We start from the raw sequence: 23,122 nt of genomic DNA, 5'->3' as shown, positions 1-23,122 counted from the left end.
AAAAGCTTTACTCACATAATAAATATAAAAATAAAATATTAAAAAAATGAGCAACTTTTAAAGCTTCTGGAAATTTATTAGAATTTTTTTTGAATAAAAATTGTACAGCAAATAATAATTTTGTGCATATACCAAAATTTGAAAAACCTTGACTTGCTTGATTATCACGTCCACGGACATGCATATTTCAAAAAAAGGCGTGTTCGCACCCGGAAAGATCTAAAATGGCATCCAAGTCTCAAGGATTACAATACTTTCTCTTTTTATCCTACATATATGTGAAAGTGAAAATATGTTTAAATTTTTAAATATTCATGTGTGGATGAACAAGTGAAACTAAATTTTAAAACCATTTCTAAAAGGAATCGATCAAAGAAGCCAAAAAATAAAAGAGCAAATGTATATTTTTAAAAAAATTAACAATCGATTTTCATACAATATAACTTTTGTGTAAGCAGTTTTTAAAAAAATAATTGCAGTAATACACTGAAAAGTAGATTTTTTTATTTGGAATATTTCCTATTTTCTGTTCTTCAATTTATAGATCACAATCATAAATACGAAAGCTTGACATTACATTTCTCGAGTTCTCTACAAGATTGTGCCATTCTACGGAATCAGAATTTATTTAACTGATTAAATGATAATTAAGTTCTGAAGTCCTGTAGGGTATTGTCATCCAGAATACATATTATATAAAATTTCAGAACTCAAGTAAGTCAAGAAGTGAGCGAGAAATCCATCATAAAATTCTATGCAAACATGGAACACGACGGGTTAAATAAAAGTGTCTAAAAAGTTATCTTCCATAAAGAACTGTTTTATTATATGCAAATAACATCTCGCTGATGATTTTCCGCCACGCAATCGCTTTCGTGCTGCACTGCGAATGACCAAAGGGCACGCTCAGCCCATTGCCGATCGATAACGGCCCTCCGAATCAACCAATCCATTAACGATGCCAAGCGGTTCACAAAGAGCGGCTTGAGTTGCTTCTCGATTTTAAATGGAACCCTTCGTATTTTCGGTGGGAAAGTATCGGAATCAAAACCTTTGATCTGGATTTCTAATGAATCTCCGAAAATACGAAATATGATTTTTTTTTTTTTAGAATTTTGTCTGACAACACGATAACATTGTAATTTCATACGGGATAGTTAGGATTGTGATACGCAGAAATTTTTTTAATTCTCTAAAAAAGATAAAAAGTCAATCGCACTTATTATCTTAATACGGCTAGCAAAAAGTTTAACTATCCTTTTTAGTTTTCTCCATTCAAGTTTCATGGAATAAATTAGGAAATGATGCCAAGCCTCCTAAGAAACTCGACCCACAAGTCATTTCTCACTCTTTTTCCCTCTCTTCTGCACGCTCTATTTCCTCAGTGAAACAATGACCGCCGCGAGACCTCATCGGTGTATTTTAACAATCGGCTTCGCGATCTTGATTGGACTCGATTGAACTAACGGAAATGATAGGGGGAGGAGGGGGAAGCAGGGAAGGCGGCCAAAATTTAGCGGCGAAAAAAATATCCCTTTAAGTATGACATAGGTTTATGAATCTAAATTTTTAAATTATTAGTCTAAAATCCTCACTTTTACGGACATTAGATTAGATTAGTTATATTAACGTTGCGTTTTTTATAGCAACACTATGGCTATTTTAGGACGGACCTCGTAGTTCTGAACCGCGGTCAGATGACGAGGACGACACCTGAGCTGGCAACCCCTCTCAAAACTTTCACGCCACACCGGCGGGATGACGTTGAGTTCTGAAGGATTTAACGTGTACCAAACTCGCTTTTTCGGTAGAATCGGGTTTCGAACTTGCAACTCTCCGGTTCTGAAGCTGAGGCCTTACTACCAGGCCAACACGACCTTTCAGTGACCAGCTAGCTCATCAAGATGACAGATTCCGAAGAAATCCAATTAAATTTTTTACATCTAGCTTAATCTTAATGCTTTTCTAAGAAAGAAATATTAACCTCTAATTCTGGATTTTTATTTCACTCGAACCATTTTAGAAGCCTAACATTGTTCTGTTCCAAGTGATATGAAATGCCTCATTTTTCACCCGCTCACTCGACATTAGAATTTCAATTGAACGCAAGAAGTGACTAAACTCCAACTACTCTATTAACTTGCATCCTAAATTAAAAACCGGTAACAAAAAAAAAATGTATGAATAGTATAAAACATCGTTGGTCCTTAAAAGTGTCCGTGTTACTCATAATTTACTTAATATTTCAGAGGACTTTCGATTACTGATTTGAAAAATAAAATCAATCTACAACTACAAGAAAGCAAAATTTAAAACCAAAGCAGCAATAATTTATTTTCCAATCATATTACAAGAAAAAGCAGCAGCCATTATAAACGTAGGAAGTTTAAAATAATTTCCTCTTTGTTTGCATTTAAAGTTAAAACTTCACTCCAAATACCACGAAAATTCTAAAACTTCAATGAAAACATGCCTTGTAAAGATATTAGCGCAACATGCAAATCGAATCTTCATGTCTTAGTCATTAACAAAGTGTAGAAAACCAGGAATAAAACATTCATACATCATCAACAACAACAAAAATCATTTGAATTTCACACAATAAAACATTACCAATCAAAAATTCTGTATTACGAGAGTAAAAATTTTGCAAAGTATACTTGACAATATTTTTTTTAAAGAAAGTTAATTAAAATTAAAAAGGGAAAATGGGCAGCGATTCATTTGTACCATTAAAAATTGTAATTTATTAAATTTTGAGGTTATAATATGTTTGAAAATTATCGCCTAAAAATTTAACTAAATTTTTAATCAAAATTTTAATTATTATTTCAAAAATAATATTTCCAAGATGCACAATCCCACCATCCAAAGTATGTTTGTATCAAAGTATGTTTTGGTAATTCCAACAGTTTGTTCTGACGAGGATCAACCGACACAGAAATTATTAGCAGAGATACTGTAAAAAGAAGCTGGTAAATTCTTTATGAATTCATATGAAGTCAAGAAAAAAGAATCGCAAAACGAGCACTATACAAGCAGTCCTAATAAGAGATGGTGAATAAAATTTACGTTTATCAAAACATATCTATCTAAGGTATATGTGCTTGAAAAGGTATTATTTCAAAATATCAATCAGCTTAGATTTTTATATAAAGTTTTTTTTAATTAAAAATCTGCAAATTTTAGAAAAATATTTCTAACAAAGTTATTCGCTTTGACGTTATAGTCAGATAACAAACATAACCGTGTATACTATTGTGTCCTTTTTTTTTTCCTTTTACAAAAGGAGCAATGGATTCCAAAATTAACTTAGTCTATAAAACCAGCTTTATAATTTATAAATATTGAAGAGTTTCAAGGAATACAGTTCGAAGTGTTAATGACAATAAAACATACAAATAGCGCTGTATCATTAATAATTATATTTGTCTGAAAATAATAAATACAACCATTTGAATAAACGAAATAACAATAAACTGAAAATAACAAATACAAGTTTAAACAAATACAACCTCTGGTGAATCCAAAATAAAACAAAGAAAAACAGATTTAAATGAAAAAAGTTACTTTAAAAGTTAAGAGTGTAGACTTCACAATTTGATTTCATCAACATAGTAAAATTAAATTTAAAAAAAGCACTTGTCTCATTTCTAAACACTACGCGGCAGCAGAAAGCAGTAAAAAGAAGTCATCTATTTTTAAAAGCTCACTCTTGGCAGCGAACCCTTTGGGATGCGCGCGCGTAAAATTTACGAACCCCTTGCCCAAAGAACTTTTGATGGGTTGGGAAAATTAAACTCTGCGGTAGAAGAAAGCCTTCGCCCTGTCTGTTATGTATTCCCCATCGCTTAGCAAACCACGACGATTCCGTGCGGTTAAAATTACGCGCACTGCAATTCCACGCAAAGAAATAAAAAATGATTTATGCCAGCGGATCAAAGAAGAGACTCAGCACAATTAAACTGTTTTCACTTGCTTTATAAACGGAACAGAAGACAGATCTCTACTAACCAAACGAATATGTCTGTATGTAGGAACTGGAAAGCGAGAATGGCCCTCTCGGGTTCACGTTCTTGTATACAAAGTATGCTGATGATGATCAGGAGTGTGCCAAAAGTGGCGTTTCACCAGTAAAAAGCTCATAATTAAAAAAAAAATAGAATTTAAATAGCTATCAAAGATCTAGCTAATCATAAAAAAATCTTTCATGTGCATGTGTACAAGATGCAAAAAAAGCTAAAGACAGTCAAAGAAAATTGAAAAATAAATAAAACGAAAAATAAAAGGGCAGGCATAAAAAGAAAGTGGAGAAGGTCTCAATGGCTCAAGCAGAAGAGCTTACATAATATCCCACAATAACATTATCATTAAAATATAATTAAATAGTAAATAATAAAATTTATCAAAAATAGGCCGTTTAAACTTTGAAAAAAGAAAAAAAAAAGCAAAGAGAAAAATATAAATGAAATAAATAAACAGAAAATATATATAATACATTGGCTCAGTGTAAGGTAGAGTTCATGATCAGGAACAAAAAGATAGATAAAGAGTTCTTTTTGCATTTTTCTCTTATACTGACAAGTTACTGTCCACTCTTAACAGTGCGCGCCTTTCTCTATGCATACTTTGAAAGGTTCAGGCAATAGTAGAGTCCCGTTTAAAGTTTGCAACAGTTAAAAAAGCATTAGCACTTGAAGTACTAAAAAGAATGCAATATTGCTTTACCACACTAGAAATACTTACTGTAATAGTAAAAAAAGAGGAACTCGTGATTTTGACAAATCACGAAGTTTCAAACCTTTCCAAGTTCGGGGACCATATATTTGGCATTATGTCAGTCTGCCTGTGAACATGATAGCACAAAAATGTTTTGAGCTATAAAAATGAAATTTGGTGTATGGAATGAAGGACAAATTTAGAGATTTCATTCTAATTTGGAATGAAATATATTCACAAGAAGTTTATCTTTCTAGTTGTTCGAGTAAAAGTGAAATCGGCAAGATCAAAAACGTAAACTCTAGGTATATAACATTTTGTATACGAGTTCATAATATTTGGTACACATGTTTTGCATCTAAAAAATAGATTTTAATCAAATTTTGAACCAAATCTGTCATGGGGTTGATCGCTTGTCGGTTGGTACTTTCGAATGCCCATATATGCAACAAACTCAAACAGAATGATTGAAATCGATAAAATGGTTCCATTTTAAATTTTGGTTTCTATCAACTGGCAAAATCATACGATAGATTCAATAAGAATGATAGTCACGCAAAAGTTCTATAATTCTTACTATTGCTTAACATTTGCAGCCTTATCCAATGTTCACAGTTTATGCGGGTGGGGGGGAGGGTTGTTATTGTTGTGTGTGGTTTTTTGGCGCAAGAGCCATATTTGTTTATGCTACGCCGATGGATGGGGAAGGGGGTCGATCTTTATTGAGAGTATACAAGAAAGTATCAAGGAGACTATTCTTGATTTCTAAATTTCAATTTGAATCGAAACTAAGCGAAATTCAGACGCATTCAAAGATAACATTCAAGCATATTATGGCACTAAAATAATTTTTAACAGCTTTTTAAGATTCAAAAAAGTTATTTTTGAAACGATGCTTTTTAATCAATGCCCAATTTTTCTTTGACTTAAAGAAATGTTCAAGTATTCTTTTTTCATTTGATTTACAGAAGCACTTTACTAGTATTTCTCAGTCCTTTTAAGTTATCAAGAGGAATTTTTTTAAAAAGATTCCATATTAATAATTACAGTAAAACCTGGATATCGGGCGCCAGGTCCTCAGAGGCAGTGAAAGTTTTACAGGGCAGAGTGTCAGAAGCAACTAAATTTGGCACAAAAACATTTAAAAGTATAATATTGATTATATTTGTAATTTTAGGTATTTAAATTTAAAAAAAAGAAGTAAAATCTCGGCGTTCATTGGTGATAATTTCTGATACTGTTACCGCGTGAAACTGAATCTTACAATATTTTAAAATTCAAAAAGTACCTTTACAGCGGTAACGATATGGCATCCATTTAGATCAACTCCTATCACATTTTGTCCATTACATATTTTTAAATGTATTTTTCTTTTTAGAAATGAAATTTAAACCGTTTTCGTAATTAATTCATATTTCTCCACAGCTGAAACTAAATCCAGACATATACTTTCGCTCAAATTTCGCAGAATTTTTAATTTCCGTTTCAAATGTTTTTAATTTAATACTGTAACATCACAAATAAACAAGGGCGAAAAGTGTTAAGTAGTGAATAGCGCGGTAATACAAATGTATTATCACGCCATTAGCTTAATATCTTTTAAAGTATTTTAAATGAAGCTCGTTTTTTAAGTACAATGGCTATCATTAGATTTCTTTGACGATGCACAAAAGCAAATGCCAAATCTCGAACAATACGGAGTCGATTCTAAAAGGAAATTTTAATCGATGTAAACAAGTTTGGCAGCAGAGTCAGCACAATAATGTCTTTTTTTTACATATTGCACGACGCCATGAAATCAGCACCACGCCATCTTTCTCTTCCGTTCAGTTGAAAATCAAAACATCAATGCGAAAGAATTCTATTCCAAATATGTATTACTCACCCATAAACAATTTTAAACAAATGCTGAATTAGAAGATTCTAAATATAAAAATAGAGACTGTTTTTCCTTGAGTTTCCTCATATACGCCCGTAATAACTTTGTAGGTTATTAAAATGCAAGGTAAACAAAATAAGTGTGAATCAACAACTATATCTATTCTATGAATTGCGCACTTGACTGGTTGTTGCCAGATAGATACACAAAAGAAGATAAATGTGTGGCTGGGATTATAGCACATTATAAATATTATTACAAACGAGCATCTAAATTGAAAATTGATAATAAAAAATCTACCATAAAAAAAAAGAGGCCTTGGACATAAAGGTCAGGGCTCAGTCGATTTTAGACTCATATAAAACCTGAGCCGGCGCGTCAGTCTCTAAATTTTGCGGGCCGCAGTGGCCTGGTGGTAAGGTCTCGGCTTCGGAACCCGAGGGTTTCTGGTCCGAGACCCGATTCCAACGAAGAACCGTCGTGTAAGCGGGTCTGGTACACCTTAAATCCATCGGGGCCAAACTTCTTCCCGGTGGTGTGATGTGGAAGTTTGGAGAGGAGTTGAAGATCAAATGTCGTCCACGTCGCCTGACCGCGGTTCAAAATTAGGAGGTCCGTCTCAAAATAGTCCTAGTGTTGCTTTAAAATGGGATGTTAATATAACTAAATTGAAACTAACCGATGGGATGTTAACACCTGGGAGTAGGAATGCAGTAAAAATTTTAACAGAGCATTAATGTTAAGGCAAACGATAGGCATCGGTAGTTAATGACCATCAAATAAAATGTCCGTAATAAATGGCTATTATTCACATACAAAAGATAACTGCTGAAATTTGGAAGGAACAATCTGCATGTTTTAAGTTAATTTTTAAAAAGTTAAATCGTGAATCTATTATTGTAAATTTTTTTTAACACGAACTATTTTTTCACACTCAAAAAAAAAAAAAAAATCTGATTCAAAAATGGGACAAATAGTGATTGTCCCGGATCATTCTTGATGTCTGCACTACGCACTTTTGTTGAATTAAAATTACTTCAGCCCATTTCCCAAAACTATTACTTTAACTTTAAAAAAAAAGGCTGAAAAGCTCATTCCTCAGTAAAACAATTTATGAGATTTCTGTTGGGTTTTCTCTGCTTCTCCACAGCATGCAGTTAATAATGGAAACTCCTCGAGACTATCTGTATGCAATTTCGACTTTGTTTTCAGTGTGTTCATACCAGACCACAACAATTTTCATTTATCTCTCCTGTGACCAAGTATAAATTGAAACAGTCCCTTTATGTCTACTCTAACTCAATGTCTTGAATATATTTCACAACGATAAAAAAAGGGAAGAAAATTTAAGGCAACTACTGGAGTATAATCTTGGGATTTGATATTTCATCAAACAGTTAAAAGCTCTTTAGAAAAGCACAATCATGTATCCTGAATCATTAACAAATGTATTGATGATAAAACCACGGCTTTGAGACACAGGAATTCCAGATTCGAAACCCCAAATCGCATTAGATCTCCCATGCCTGTCAGTCTGGCGTACGTCAATTTTAACCTCGAGGATCAAATGTCCTCCCGCTCATAAAATGTGGAAACTAGGAAAGGAGGTGTAGGGCCAGATGTCATCCTCATCATCTGACCGTAGCTTAAAATCACGATGTCAATACCCTAAAAGCCTCGTGTTGCTTCAAAGCAAGACGCGGTTGCAATAGAACGAAACAACATTAACTTAAAATTAAGAGCTTAATAAAATCTAAAACATGCAGCCAGTAAAGTTTCCATACTGTCATTGTCAGTGCTAAATGAGTAAACAATTCGAAACAAAAAGGGAAACGAGTTAAAGTGTTTTTGTTGCTTGAAATTTCAAACTGTAACACTTACTGCAAAAAATAAACTGCACACTAATACGAACGTTTTTTTTTCCCCTTTTTCTCCTCTGTTACAGAGATGACACTTAAAAACAACCAGAATGCAATTACTCGCTTTTCTTTCGGTTTCGAATTAATCACTTTTAGCAGAGAACTACTGAGGATGTATCACTATCGTTTCTTTACTGATGTGGCCTCAACATGGCAGGAAAATAAACCTTTCGACAAAGTGATGAAAGATACCATTTCAGGAAGAATTACATTTTCTATCTTACCGGTCCAATTTTGGTACCAATTCATGTACAACCTTAAACCGACCTGCCTTGAGGCACACGGAAAAATCTGAATGATCGGACCGCTACAAAGCAAATCTCGAGGATGATGGCAAATCCATCGGAATCTTCGAGGCAAGGACTTATTATAAGTTATATATAAAGTGGTCAAAGTCAAATCTTATACTGGTTGGCAATGAGGGAATATCTGGGTGAGAAGTCAGCTTCATTTCCAAAGGTCTTCACAGGAAACTGGCCCACCTTTATGTTCCACCGGGATGAAAATCTTGGAAGATTGCAACAAGTCCAATCACTGAAGGCATTTCATTGCTAAAATGGACATCTATCTATCAATTTTGAATAAACTTCTAGAAAGAGCATCGTTTGAGGACAGAATCTATATCTTCCTTTTCTGATTCATGCTTTCGAGCTATGCAAACACCTTATCCCACCAGTTCACTCAAAAAGACTTTCTATTATAGACGAGTCATTTCGGATTCATCTAAATGCAAGCCTAGTTAAAAAAAAGACTCACGCGTCATTGTGGAAGAAAACATGCAGCTTTTATGACATACTCTTCTGCTCACAGAATCATAAATTGTATTTCAAGTAGTTTCGGATAAATATAAATTAATTCGTATTGAGGAACAAAATTATTTTCTTTTCGTGTGAACACAAGAGCACTCGAATGCAAAATAAAGATCTGTTAAGTTAAGGCTGCAAGTTGTTAATGCTTTTCTCGCGATGGTTAAAAAAAATGCAGAAATTAAAGAAAGCTCCTTTTTTTCTCTCCATAAAATGACATTTTGTTACTCATAAACAATGAAAAGTAAACGTTGAAGGCATCTGGGTTCAATGATGGTTCAATCTTTAAGAACAGAAAACTGAAGCAAACAAATAAATTAAAAAAAAATTTTTTTTGATTTCAAAAAATTGTTTTCTTTTCTGAATAGTCTATTTTTATATAGCATGCCATAATAATTCATTATTAAGCAATGAAATGCTGTATCATTTGTTTATTTAAATATTAATTCCGTATGGTTCACGAACAAAGGCAAAATATTTTCTTATTATTTCACTTTTTCACAAGGTAACTTTTTCCCCCTTTATTCGCTTCACAGAAAGCATTGCCCCCCCGCTAGTTTGGTGTGGAAGTTTGTAGAGGGGGTGCCTACTCAGATGTCGTCCTCGTTATCTGACTGTGGTTCAAGAGCACGAGGTCCGCCCCAAAATAGTCCTAGTGTTGCTTTAAAAACGGGACGTTAATAGAACTAAATTAAAATAAACTAAATTTCACAGAAAGCAAGTTCAAAAATGAAGTTGTTCTTTCAAAACGATAAAAAAACTTACTATATTCTTTTTCAAAAAAAAATTATTTGAAATGCTACAAAATACTATTACATTCTCAAATTATTTTGATGGAACACTTGAATCGAGCATATTAAAAAAGCCTAGAACTGGTATATTAAAACTATATAAAAAAAACAGCTTTGATCATGAAATTTTAACTGATAATAAAACATTTTTAAATTGTCAACTCTACAAGCTTGTATTTATTCAGTAAAAATACGTTAATTTATGTGAAATACTTCTACCTATCATTAAGTATTTAATATTTCATTCTACAATTACTAATAAAATATTTTATGCAAACAAAAACCCTCTTGTTCTAATAATCTAGTTAAAGAATAATTAAGGAAACTCATTTCATTCTTTTATTCGGCATTTTTAAGAAATCAACATTACAGAGCTTTTAACAAATTGTTTGACATTCCTCTGACATTTCTGATTCCTAATGTTCATTTGAACAGAAGGAAGAATATATTCGCTCTCCCATCCATATTACAAAAAAAAAAAAAAAACCTTGATACATTAGGAAATGTAAAACTATTTTACCGAAAAATATTCAAACACAAAATGGTAAGTAATTCATGATTCATCTGTTTGTATACTTCAACTTATTCGATGGAAATTTTGATTCCTCCTCATTTCAATTATATCACTTAAACATGATACATATATTTCCCTCAGTAAAATATTTCAAAGGTTAAACGGAGACAGTCATTTAAGTGGTGATATTTCAGTAGCCTTGCACCTATTCTATCCATTGTGTTCATGAGTCTCCATTATGAAATCAAATTGCTCCATGTCAAAGCCGCATGAATAATGCAACTCTCTGCATCATCTAATTTCTTCTTCTTTTTTTCCCCCTCACATAGTGCTTAGTTTACTTATTTATCTCGTATTCTGTTGGAATATGTCAGATGTTCCTTTAATATTCAAATAATACGAATAATTACAATTTTGATTCAATTTTTTTTAAATCGATCTAAAATACAATGTGTCCTGCAAATATTGCGACAAACTTCTGGAGGATGTAGGGCCCATTAAGGATTAAGAATTGCATAGGAACCTATGCCCGGAAACGTGATCATACACCGATGCTATACATGAGAGTGCTGAAGAGGATAGTGAGGACTGCCTCATTCGAGCGGTAGGCAGAATATAAACAGCATGGAACGCTATACGAACGGAAAGCTTGGAGACATACATTTAATGTGTGGAAAAGCGAACGAACACACATGTATTTAACGAGAACGCTACCCACCCAGACATCAACCACACCACAGTTAGTTTACACATCTGTGTCAAAATTTTCTGCAAATTTGTGATCTTTAAAATGTGGCAGGACGACTAGCATAAGTGCCACTGCCTCCCAATGAAGAATGTCTCGTACCAGTGTCCAGTGTGTTTTGAACGTCGAGTCTTACCACGCCTTTCGTCTCAAAAGGGTTCAGTTACTGCTCCCCGATGACCATCCTGTATGTGTACGCTTCGCACGGTGGCTTCTGCAAGAGAGAGCCAGTGATGTGAATTTCCTAGCTTATGCGTTGCTCACTATTGAGTTCACATTCAACAAGGAAAGCATATTCTAATACCACAATCAGCATTTGTGGACTCAACGAAACACAAATGGTGTGAAGCACCACGAAGCACAACAACGCTTCAAAGTGAATGTGTGGCCGGGTTTTGTCGGGTCGGACCTTTTACGATCCAGGTTGAAATAAAGGGAATTATCTCATCTTTCTGGAGCAGGTTCTTCCCGGCTCGCTTGACGATGTTCCACCCAATGTGAGGCGCAACATTTCGTAGCCATTCGAATAAATCAATCCCGCATCGATGAATGGGGCGTGGTTGATCGGTTCCCTGGCCCTCATGCTGACTGGATTTATCAAGCATCGATTTTTTTTTTTCTCTGGGGAGCCAACAAAAGTGTTGCGATCCTGTTGAGTCTGAAATGGGAAGAAGACTCGTCTGCGCAGCTGCCAAAATCAAAGAAAATCCCGGTGTGTTCGAACATGTCCGGCAATCAATGCTCCGTCAGTGCCAGGCACGTTTGGCGTCTGATGGTGCAAACTTCGGGCATCTGTTGCAACATTCGAACTGTCGTACATCTGCATCCATTATGTACAATAAATGTTTCGAATCAATCACTCTCTTGTTTCCATTCCCATCATCGTTAACTTCTGCTACCATTTATCACTGACATTTCCGGACATGGATTCCTACGCAATTCTTAATCCTTATGATGGGAGCAACCTGCCCTAGAAGTGTGTTGGAGTATTTACGGGATACCTTGTATACATCTTCCCTGTTTGTACCAAATTTGGGATTTTATTTGGCCTCTATTTGTCATACGTCATTTGTATACAGTATGAATGAAAAATTTACAATCTTCCATCACATTTTTGTGAACATATACAATATCAAAAATAAATAAATAAATAATGAAGTTATCAAATAGATGTTAATCTCAAAAGTTTAATCTGATATTGATTTAAATGATTTATTAAATTAAAAGAATTTATAAGTACACAAGAATCCGAGCAAAAAATAACAGCAATGGAATTTTGAGATGATTGTTTTTCGCTTCATTCATTTGTATAAGTAGAGAATATAAAAAGAAATCTCAACTCGAAATTTTCGAATTATTAGAAAGAAGTATTCAGAAATAAAACCACTAAGTAAGAAAAAAATGTTTTTGTTGTTTCTCTGTAGCAACAAACGCTCAATAAAACTTATGAAAATAATAACAAAAAAAAATTCTAAATCAATCAATCATCAATATTTAAGAGGCAATAAGTAGCTGCAAATGCTTTTCAACTTACTAGAGCGCAACTCATTTTTCATAATATTTTCCGTAAGAACACGAAACATGTTAAAGCGAAAATACGAAGTTATAGAATCTGCTGAAGCAACGCGGCCACAAAAACACACCTAATAATTTTTAATGGGCCCATTTACTTGGAGCAAAACATTAATAAATTTTCGGGGTTAAAAAAAAATTGAAAAATTACGGCTATTAATTTTTAAAAATTTTAATATTGTATCAAAAAGTTTCTTTAAATTAAATATCTTACACTCAAAATAGTACGTGCTAAATAAAGATTCCATAAAACAAATGTATTTAAATTGCGTTACCATACAGTAAAATGATTAGTGCATTTTAAAATACATAAACTGTAAAAACTTTCGTAATAAATAAATACAAATACTAGCAGATATTTCAAAGATTATTCTACGAAATATTTATCAAATTTGTACAACGTACAGTATAAATTTTTGATGTTTAGAAATTCGAAAATTTTAAATATGATTTTAGCCTTTCCCGACAATCGTAACATTGCTTTTATCACTTTTAGAAAAATGAACTCACAAATGGTACGTAGTGTACAGTAAAATTATTTCCGCATTTTAAATAGTAACAATGCTTTTATCACTTTCAGAACAATGAACACACAAATAGTGCGTATTATGTAAAATTATTTGCGCATATACAGTAAAATGACTTGTGCATTTTAAGATACATTAATGGCAAAAGCTTTTGCCATAAATAAATACAGATGCTAAATGATATTTCAAAGATGATTCTACGAAATATTTATTAAATTTATACAATGTACTGGAAATTATATTTAAATTTTTGATGTTTAGAAATTCAAAAATTTTAAATATGATTTCAGCCTTTCCCGATAATAGTAACACTGCTTCTATCACTTTTAGATAAATGGACTCACAAATATGCGAATAGTTTAGTTATGTACTAATCAATAACCTACAGTTTCATAGACTGAAAATTCATTCATACATTTATTTATATTTTATAACGTTTGGATAAAAAAACAATCTTCTTAGTTGCCTAATGTAATCAAATACGACTCGACTTCTGAATCACTTCTACAGCGCAATGGAGTCCCTGCTCTTGCATCAGGTATGAATTTAACACAGAGTGCTAAATTCATAACTTATGAAAGCTCTTAATTAAGCTGCCCGAAGAGCAAAAGTCGTAGATGATTCATTATATAAAAAATTAAAATAATATATATCTATATATAAAGCTGATTATATAAATGCATAAAGTAATCGTATCAAGTAAAAAATAAAAAAAAGTATTTAGTAGGAATTCGATTAGTAGGCGATAAAACAATGTAATTAAATAAGTGTAAGGTTTTATAAAAAAAATCATATACAAACAAATTCAATCAATGAAATTCAGTACAAAATATAAACATATCATCAAAAGAAAACATTAATGATAACAACACCTTGATTTGCCGTTGAAAATTGCATTTCTTTCGGTGTGCTGCAAAAAAGCCCATATTCAGTGAAAGCGAAGACGTTGCCATTACTTTTCCTAGTTTCAGTTTACATCTTTTAGTTTCGATTTCATCTTAATTTAGATCAATCCCAACATTTTCATTAATATTCTGAGATGTTGCACTTCACCCACAGATGTTTGGATATTCATTTTGAAAGTAAACATTTTATGATAATTTTACAAAATTTAGAAACAGTCATCTTATCGGAAAAATTAATTAAAAAAATTTTTAAAAAATACTTCATTCTTTTAAGTTCAATAACTGGAAAGTCTGGGAAAGAATATCATTTGCAAACAATGAAAAATATCTATTTAAACTCCAAAGATTATTTTAACATAACTCAAAATATTATTAGTTCTTTTTAAACAATCAATTTATATGAAAAAAATCAGATAAAATTCATATTCAAAAGCTGAAAACATTGCATCATAAATGCTCCCATGCAAATACTTTTTAAACAGACAAAGCATTCGTCTCGAAAATGGGTGTAGCACATAAATCCACCAATCCTTTGAGCACATTTCAAAAAAATCGAATGCAAAGCATTTTTAAAACACAAAAATGTACATTTATCTTACATTTCAAGAGAGCAATACATTTTTCGTAGGACTCGGAATTTTATGAGCTACGTATCTTACCTTGAGGGTTCTTAATCCTAGTTCAGAGGAAATTTCCATAGCGTGCAAAATAGATAAATGCAGGATTATCACAAACACTCAAAGTATTCCTGTTTATTGGTTTTTATATGTCCGTAAATCGAGAGAGAACTTCCCCATGCCACAGACGCAGGCCGCCATATTGGACGACTGCAATAACTGCAGCGCCCGATCTGAAACCGCAGGGAAACATTGGCTCGGTAGCAACGCCATCTATCGGAAAACGGCGGAAAGTCTTTCTTCCTTGATAATCGGCCTTATAACGGTTTTTGGTGTCTAAAATAGACCGGAGGAAACATCTGCCTTCCGCTCACTGCACCCGTAACCGCTAAGAACTCTACTCCCCTTCTGCCCTTTCCATTGCATATTCTAAAGAGAAAGCTCGAACGATTATTCGCTAGTGGGGTGACAAAAGGTAGCTGTACTACTAGAATTCTTTTTTCTTTTAATTCGGTAATTATATGTTAGTTGTACTGGGAAATGACACTTTATTCAAGCGCTCCATGCAATAAATTTTTTCGGTTATTATATATAATAAATTGGATAACTCCCAACTGACTAAATCAAATTACAAAAAAAGAAGAAAAAAATATTTGCAGGAAATTGGATTCACCTCAAAATTTATATGTAATGAAGAAATGAGTCTAAAATGTCACTATGAAAAAATCATAATTTTTCAACTAAAAATGTAGTAAATATTTTTATTATATAGACGTTTTAGTAGATATAAAGTACTTAAATGAACAATAAATGGTTTTGATAAATAATGTAATTATTTTTTACATTTATTAATTTTTTAATAAATTTTGAATAATAATGAAACAATACATTTTAATAAATAATGAAACTATGACTATAGTTAACAGCTATTTGATAATTTTTGAAATAATAGCGGATAAAGAAACAAAAAATTTAATATACATCGCAGTAAATGGAATACAACAATTGCACAACAAAAATTTCAAAATAAACTGTCGGTATTGAACGAATTAAACAAAGACCACAAAAAACAAATGAGAGCGTGATGTTGCTTTGGGAACCTGAATGCCAATGTCGAAAAGAAAATTCTTCTTTAATAGATTATCATCATCTACTTAATCACATTAGTGCAACTTTTTAGAAATAATCATTTTTACCGAGAGATTATAGTATAAAGCTTAATCTACTTTTTTTCGAACTATTTCGCATAGTCCAGCTCATTAATGCATTTGTAAAATTACCAATTATGATTTAAAAATCTAATCCTCGACGATCAAAATTTATATTACAAAATAGAAATGTTCTCACATGATAACTTGAAATTTGCTTAGCAGATTCCTCTTTTTTAAAAATTGACTTAAGGATCCTAAAATTGAATTAATATTATTAGTTCAAACATATTTAATTAACATAAACAATTCAATAAAAAGGAATTTTTTTACAAATTTTATTTTCGATTTCGAATTACGTAATCATAGTTAATAGCAAAAGCGAGGGAGCAGAAAAGAATTACCGATCCGTTCGAATGAAGCATGAGCCAATGAAGTCGCGTTTTCAATGGCAATCAATGAGGTCGGTTTAATTATTCCATATTAAGATTCCATTTTTATGTATTTCATCTGATTTAAAGGTTATTTATACCTTTCTTTTTGTAAAGGAAAATAAAACCTTTACTTTTTTTTTCCATGAAATATAAACGATATTTGTTTTTCCTTTCATGCCCCGTTCCATTGTTTTTTATATTGGCAAAAAGATTGCAAAAACACGACAGATATTCTAAAACAAAAGAAAGAAAAATTTCATAAATTCATTTCTTTGCAGTGTAATCGGCGTGAATATAAAATGTCTATTTTCCTATCGTTCTTCGAGCCCAACAGTAACCGACCGAATGTTTAAAAATAATTTTTACTGATTAAATTTTTTAAAAACTACTTTTACAAGTTTTGTGCATACTTGATTTTATTTATTTTAAGAACAAAATTTAGGATACACAAGGTTTAGTATAGTTATATTAACGTCCCATTTTAAAGCAACACTAGAGCTATCTTGGGGCAGGCCTCGTCATTTTGAACCACAGCCAGATGATGAGGACGACACCTGCTCTGGCACCCCTCTCTCTAAGCTTCCACACCACACCAGCGAGATGAGGTTTGGTCCCGGTGGATTTAGTGTGCACTAGACCCGCTTACATGACGATTCTTGGGTGGAATCGGGTCCTGGTCGATTGAGAGGAATTGAAGGCAACATCCACAAAAATGCCTTACAACAGCAATGATTTCACAAGTGTTGGGGAAAACAATAAAAAAATGAGTTACTTCACTTCTTTGCTCAGAATTTTATGGAAGAAGCACAAAGAATGTACAATTTTTTACACATGTGAAGACAAATTTATTTCAAATATAGTAAACATAGATGTCTCTACAATTTATCCTGTGTGGCATGAAGAAACAGGTGGTCCCCTTCTCCTTCTCCTAAAAATGTGGTCTTTAAACCTTTTATATGCACGACACTTTTAAGAGCTATGAGAACCTGATAACATTCTCAAAATGTATATGTAAGTTAAACGCTTGTACTTGCATTGTTCAGGTGCAGGTAAAAATGAAATAAAGGAAACGCATCTGAATTTACAATTTGCTTAATATTTTATTTATATGTTTAATAGTATTACAGTTCGTGGCACCGATGGCATCAATTTTTACGACAACGCATCTAGCAATTGGGATGTGCATGCAATTTTGTTTGTTTTGTTTTGTTTTACTCAAACAACCGAAATTTAAGTTTATAGAGACTATTTGCTGACGCATTTTATTCATCACTGTACTTTTTCCAAAAATACGCTCTTATGGTATTGTGAGGATTCTACTTTTTCCTACTCGTTGCACTCGCGGTATCCAGTTTGAAAACCACCGATCCCGTGGCGAATTTGAGCATTTTGCAGCCTAGTATCGGTGCATCATAAAATTAAATTTTTAATTTTACTTTAGCTGATTTATTGAATTAATAATGCAGATATTGTATCATAGAAACCTTTTTTTTTTTGCATTTATTTTTTAGAAAATATGTCATATTTTATATTTATTTCATTTCATACAGACATGCGCTGAATATTACAGTTTTCTTGATCTAAATTCCAGTAATAATTAAATTAAAAAATAAGTTGAGCTTCTTTTAATGTGATGCGATACGTTGATAAAAGCTTTTTTTTTTCACCAATTCACGCGTAACGTGCTAGTGCAATTTAAATTTTTTTTATTTCGCGCGAAATAAATTGCTGAAATATATAGTTACAATATTTTTTTAAAAAATTTCATTAAAAATAAAAATTTAATTGAGAGGTTAAAGCATAAATACCATTAATAAGATATTTTTTTGAATTTCAGAAAAGATACCATTAAAAGATAATTTTTCAATTTTAACTTGATGTAAAAATCATTTTTGTGAGATAATATTTTCGAAAGTTATCATGAAAAAACACCGAAACTTCGCTTAATTTTCAATTCATTAAAATCCTAATTAAAAATTCCCTAAAAAGTCGCACCGAGGTGCACATTCCCGACTTCCTAGGTATACATGAGCCAAATTTGGTAGCTGTGGGTCACATGGTAAAATGCCAAAACGCACACTGCTTTATTATAAGTATTGACATAGATATATATATAAAACGCTAGCGTACATGACACTGAAATCGGCCTTATTACTAATTGTCGAATGGAAACAGGTAAATACAAATAAAGCATAATGCGAATTTCAGACTGCTTCATTCCTTGAACATTTGTGCAGCTGTACTGAATCAAACGCTTCACTTTGCTAATTAATGAAGCTGCAAAACATCATTAGGGGTATTCTGGAGATAGTTCCTCATGTCACCAAAGAGGACATTCATTCATACAAAGGAAGATGTAAAAGAAATCAAGAAATAGGCTTCAAACAAAAAGTTCAATCAAGCTCATAAGTAAACCAGACAAGTAATCGTGGTAAGGCTTAAGATTAAGGTACGGTTTCTCGGCAAGCACGTCAAAATCTTTCCAATCTTCCAAAAAAAGGTAAAAGTTTGCAAATGGGTGCTCCTTGATTTCAAGACGCCAAGATTTTCGGTCGGTAACCCAACAGTAACGTCAATGAAAACAAAACAATATGGAAACCGGAGATAGTGCTTTATCGCTGAAATTTGTTGCCAATCGAAGGGGGACCCAAATCTACACTAGAACCCAAAAAACTCTCTAAAGTCTACAATCCTGGGTGTATAACCAGAAATGTTAATAAACGGCTTTTAAATTTTAAAATTTCAATAAAAATTGTCACAATTATATTTGGCGAGAAATAGCAATTTTGGCGCTCATTTATCAATCTTACTTCTGACCATAATCGTTATAACTTCCCTACGGAAATGGATACTCATATCTTCCAAGATAATTATCTTATAAAATGGCATTTTAAGACTAAAAATGTTAATTTTTCATGATATAAATTTCATTTTCTCACAATTTTTCATTTAATTTTAATATTTTTAATTCAATTTGAAACACTACCTGAAACAATGTTTTTAAATGCTACGACGGGATTCTAATTCTCCATCAAAACACTCAAGCACGTGCTTTCGCCAGTCATTCAATCCATTTTAGGATTTTCACTCTTACTTTTATTTCGCAATATGTACACTTTGTAGTTTGCAGTAAACTGTTTTAATTGAATTCAAGTGTTTTAGTCGTATTAAAGTACAAGGAGAAATCAGTTTTAAAGAGATGTATTCCATTTTAAAAATTAACAGCCGAAAAACCCAATAATTTAAGGTAACATACTAAGCGCAAAAGGCGGCTAGTTAAGAATGACACAGTAAAATTGATAAAATAATAAATGTTAAATATTTCTTCTCATGCTGTAACTACTCGAAAAGTTCTTGCGCGAACAACTTTCCCCCCGTCATACAAACTGTAAAACGGCCCTCATTTAGCTTTAGAACCCGACAGCAAGACCGAAGCCGTCATTTTGAGAGCTTTTAAATTTCCTGATGGAATTTCTAAAAAAATTAATGCGTTTTGATTGGAATTTGTGTTGATTTTGTCAGGAATGAAAGACAATCGCATTTAATTATTATCTATACTTTTTCGCTGGTGACCATTTTATTCGGTAGCATGATTCAGTTCATGACTGCTACTTCAACTGAGTTTCTTATGCATAAATCGATATCTATGGTTTCCTTTAGAAAATATTTTTAAAGTACAAATGATGTTAGATATTTAAGTTGTGGGCTGTTAAATGTAGGTTGTTAAGTTGTACTTTGTAGGTATCGACTTCGTAGGCTGTTAAATGATTCATTTGTTATTGGATAAGGCTGAAAAACATGAATTCAATCAGCATACTGCAGATTAAAAGGTATATACATTACGAAATAAAAGCGGGAGTGAAAATCCTACTACTGAGTTAATGACTGCTAAAAATACACGATTCAATGTTTTGATGTATAGATTGAATTCCTTCATAGCATTTAAAAACATTTTTTCATATAATGTATCAAATTGAATTTAAAATATTATTTCTTTAATAGCAATTTTTAGGCAAGAGTTTTGATGACTGGTGCGATTTTTATGCGCTTGTCGAGAAACAGTTAGGTAATCTGAAACTTTACCTGATTACGTATCTCGAGATGGTTAAGCCTATTTTTGCGCACTATTAAGCTTTTTGTTTTGAAGTCAATTTCTTTATTTCATTAATATCTTCTTTCCTCTGACTGAATGTATTTTTTGGTGAGATGGCGAAATATCCCCAGAATATTTCTAGAAATATTTTGTAGCCTTATTGATTAGTTAAGTGAAGCGTTTGATTCAGTACAACTATAAAAAGGTTCAATGAATGAAGAAGTCTGAAATTCATTTGATGATTTGTTGATATTTGGCTGTTGCCATTCTACAGTAAGTAATAAGCGCGATTTTTGTGCCACATACATTAGCGTTTGATATATATATAGATCGTTATAAAAGACCCACCTGTGGGTGTCATTAAGAAATGAATATAATTTTGTGCGCAATAATGAAACATACAGTGACTGACAATATGAAACGCAAATAAAAATATTGCAAATTGTTAATTTTTCGGCGTAACTCTTCATTCATGTTGAGGCATTTTTCCAGTGCTGTTTCTCTTTGAAAATCGTTCAAAAATCGCCATCGGCTCATATGAGATCGTCTTCAAGCTTTTGATCGATGAGGAACTTATTCGTGAATCTAAATGAATGGAAACTTGAGGTTGCGGAGTCCAGGAGCTCCATGGTGGATGTCCCAAAACTTCCCAACAGAATTCTTGCAATTTTGCATGAATGGGACTGTTCAAGCTCCTGGCAGCGCCAGCCCCTCCTGGGATGGTGAAAGAGGAAACCCCTAGTTCAGACTGAGTTCCCATGCGAGCTGGACCCAGAGATAGATGCTCCTCTACTAAGCATTAGACGAAATGCTCTGATTTACTATTGTTAACATTTACCTCCCATTAAGCTAAGATGTGATCCAATGTTGCAATATTTTAATGCTTTAATAATTTAATTAGCATATCATTATTGAGTTTCGAAATAAACTGTTTACAAAAAGCTACAGTCCACTACTTTTTTATTGAGCTACAGACAGGCCTTTGAAACGGGTATTTTCAAATCCATCCAGAGTTGGGATAAATACTTCAATAATGATGAAAAATAATAGATTGGTAATACATTCATTTACTTTACATATTGTCATGCGATGATTGCATTTTTATTATTGCGCAGAAAATTATGTGCCTTAATACCTCCTCATATTTCTTCTGTTTATTGCGTGCATGAAAGCTCTTAATGGCATTAAATTACATGATGTGATTTTTTGTGTCATTTAATAATTAATGGTACTTGTCAGAGGTAACTGCATTTTTTTTATTCCTCATAAAAATATGCAGTGGAATCCAGCATGAAAAGGATTCCATTAAAAATTTATTGGAATAAAAAATGCAACATTCAGTTAGATTTTTCCAAAAAATTTTTTTTTAAATAAAGATAATCTTCATTTTTTAGCTTTCACCAATGTAAGAGAGATGTGCAATCGAGTATATTCGCAAAGCGATCTGTATTTTAAGACTACAATGAAAAGCATTGTTACAAATTATACATAAAAACGTTTTTAAAAATTTGTTAAAATTAAAAAGTACACAGCCACAAAAGTACGCAAAAGTAAGTAAAATTAACAAATACACAGCTGAGACACACTCAAGCAATACACGATATCACACTCAGAGCAAGCAGCAGCCCACAAGTAGTAATTAACAACCCCCACAGCACACAAAGCTTCTAGACAAAACTCAGAAGGAGGTGGAAATCTACGTAGCTACTCTCTACGATCGTCCCCAACGTCTGCAATTCCCCACTGTCTCCTCGCTTTAGTTATGTCCAACTGCCGACTCACTACTAAATGACTGGTTACTCCTCACACGATGCTGCTTCTATAATAAACTCCAGGATTCGGCGCGCAGCTCAATTCCCTGATCGCTTAACAGATTCAACTAATCTTTAGTTTCGCTAAACTGATTCAACTAATTCGCCGTTGACTCACTACGCGATTCTAAATCTCTCCACAACGGTTTGGATTGCTGGCCTTTTATAGTTCCCGGAGCAGGGTAGAGAGGGTTCTCGCACAATCAAGCATATCTCAGCTCCTATTAACCATGTCGTCAAAATTCTTAAAGATTCTCGCCAAATTTGCGAAATTCGACACTAAGTCGCTAAATGGTCGCCAAGTTTGTCACCAAGCTCAGGAGGCACTAATCTTGTATTCGATCAGCATCCAATAGAGCTGATCGTAAAAAGGTCTTTTCTACTATGAAGACAACCGTGCTGGGAAGCAACATTAGAGATTAGTAACACTACTTCGCATAAGAGAAAGTAAAAAAGAAAAAGGAATAAAACATTTAAAAATCATTCTTTTATTAGAGTGGGAAAATGTTGGAAATAACTAAGCAAAGCAAAAATTTTAAAAATATGATACGCTGAAATTAGAATAACGCGCAAAATTTATTTTAATTTTTTATAAATGCTTGGTAGTTTTCTTTTCGTATTCTTTTCAGTTTCTTAATTCAA

At 32.7% G+C, this 23,122-nt stretch overlaps 1 protein-coding gene across 3 annotated transcripts in view; it reads right to left on the bottom strand.

Annotated features, from left to right (window-relative positions):
* The window catches only part of LOC129956480 (uncharacterized), a 161,070-nt gene that overhangs the window by 121,849 nt on the left and 16,099 nt on the right, over nt 1–23,122 (bottom strand). The window contains exon 1 of one of the 3 annotated variants that reach the window (XM_056068385.1): nt 15,037–15,290. The exons of the other annotated variants lie outside the window; for them this stretch is intronic. The gene's annotated coding sequence lies outside the window, so the exon portion shown is untranslated. Of the gene's footprint in view, nt 1–15,036; nt 15,291–23,122 lie in introns of those variants that run through there. 3 annotated transcript variants of the gene reach the window in all.

The sequence above is a fragment of the Argiope bruennichi genome, chromosome 11 (assembly GCF_947563725.1).
Source record: "Argiope bruennichi chromosome 11, qqArgBrue1.1, whole genome shotgun sequence".
Classification (NCBI taxonomy): Eukaryota; Metazoa; Arthropoda; class Arachnida; order Araneae; family Araneidae; genus Argiope; species Argiope bruennichi.
This window is presented reverse-complemented; position numbering and strand designations above follow the sequence as displayed.